Here is a 2,302-nt window from a genome sequence, read left to right on the forward strand (position 1 = left end):
TCATCACAAAGCCAAACAAGCAATACATAGACAAAAACACATTTATTAATCAGGTGGTTATGATCTAAATCAATCTACGGGAGCCAACACAGCAGAGCTGAATCTGATATGCCCATATATTGCCTCTATGGAAAGAGCAAAAGTAAAAAAAATTAAAAAGCTATGGAAAATATTATCCAAGAACACAGTAAATCTAAGACATCACAAAGATTCAGTTAAATGCAATAGGGTTCATGAATCACAAAAAGCATCCAAAAAGGTAGCAATGATCGTAGAAAAAGTTAGTACATTACCTGCACAAAGGGGTGTAATGATAAAAGCAATGGACCAAGATTTGTATTAATACCTACAACAGGGAAATGAACAGAAACAAAAGAAAGGAGAAAAATTTGATGCATGAACAGATTTTAACTCCTGGAGTAGACGATCCAAATAAAGTCATACTAAAATGTATAAAAGAGGAGTAAGATATGTTAACCATACTTACAAAAAATGTTTATTCCAACAATAAACATTTACAAAAAAAGGCTTAAGATCAAAATCAAAGTTGAAGCCCTTACAGTATGATATGGTGTTCAGGGTAAACATGTAGAATTCCTCTCTCGGCAGAAGGATGTTGTTGATGTCCATGTGTGTGTTTAAGCTAGATTGCATGTTTTCATGTAGTGCTTAATGTGTGTTTGCTAAGATGGGAGCCCTCAAGCTGCTCCAGAATGTCTTTGCCAACATGTATACAACCTCTTCATCCTCCCATTTCCCTGATTTACGCACCGACATGAAAGGCAGTGTACAGTACCTTGTCAGGGGCAGTAAGTCATAACAGTTATTGTACAGCATCCGTCCCGCATTCCAGGATCGCAGGTACAAACATAAATCAAGGGATGACTGTCCTTTAAACAATGTATAATATTATAAATCTGTAATGGTATGTGTAAACTTCACGCTGATGGGCTCTGCTACAGTATATCACCTGATGGTGATAAAGCAGAAAGTGACTTTTTTTTTACTTTCCAATGTCTGATCGTGGCGTCACTTGGTTAGCCCCATTCAGCATAAATCACTGTTTGCAAAGAATAAGAGGGAAGTGAGAAACCAGTGTATGTGGGTGGGTGGGTGGTTGGGTGTTCTCCACTGATTATGATGTACAGTATATCAAGTCATATATCCTTCAAGAAAATAAAAGACCCGGGAAAGTTAACATGCTGTATTTATCCAGTTAGAGTTTGTCTTACACTGTGATTATATTACACTGAGAGCATGTGCATCTCTCGTACACAAGTGTAAGTGTGTGTGTGTGTGTGTGTGTGTGTGTGTGTGTGTGTGTGTGTGTGTGTGTGTGTGTGTGTGTGTGTGTGTGTGTGTGTGTGTGTGTGTGTGTGTGTGTGTGTGTGTGTGTGTGTGTGTGTGTGTGTGTGTGTGTGTGTGTGTGTGTTTGTATGTGTGTGTGTGTGTGTGTGTGTGTGTGTGTGGTTGTGTATCTGTGTTGTACCTGATATCCAGTCATATTTTCCCTGCCAATCTATCCCATGGCGGTTGTTAATGATGTTGAAATCATCTGCTTTCAAAGGAATGGGAAGGAGAGAGAGAAAGAGCGAGAGTGCGTGTGTGTGCATGTGCGTGCGTGTGTGTGAGCATATAATTACGTCTCTATTGCGCAAGATACTTATCAGACAGGGCTGTGTTGTGATCATTGAGGGAGGCCTTGGCTCGGGCCCGGTCAGGAGCTTACTGTCTCTTTGGCCTTGCAGTGTAGCTCTGTGTGTGCATGTGTGTGTGTGTGCATGTGTCTGCCTTGCTTTTCAGGCTTGCGCCTTTTCAGCCTGTCTGTGTGTTGACCAACCTTAGGATACAACCAGGTGAGCTGCAAGTGAGTTTAACCACTTCCTCATACAACGCTACACTCCAATCACATGTACTGTATCTGTAAGCCACAGTTTATTACAATTCTGAACAATTTTTATGAACTTCAACTCTGAACTTGGGCCACAGATTAATTCAACGACTGACTCAAACGTTATCTGGGCTATTTTACTGCGGATATAGAAATATATAGATTTACCCTGTAATTGCTGATAAGTATTGCCAAAAATAGTCACTTTAATTCTGCTGTGCCACCTGTTCTATCCTTTGCATTTGTCTCGAAACGTGAGTTTATTTAAAGCGGTTGATATTGCAGCCACTAGGCGCTTGTAGCCCTCTCATTAATGGATCCTCATGTGAGTCAGGAGCAGAAGATCTGAAGCAGAAAGACAAACAGACGGGCAGAACACATGGTGATTCTTCTTGGCTGTTCATCGGAAGA

Source organism: Echiichthys vipera (assembly GCF_963691815.1).
Source record: "Echiichthys vipera genome assembly, chromosome: 13".
In the NCBI taxonomy this organism is placed as follows: domain Eukaryota; kingdom Metazoa; phylum Chordata; class Actinopteri; order Perciformes; family Trachinidae; genus Echiichthys; species Echiichthys vipera.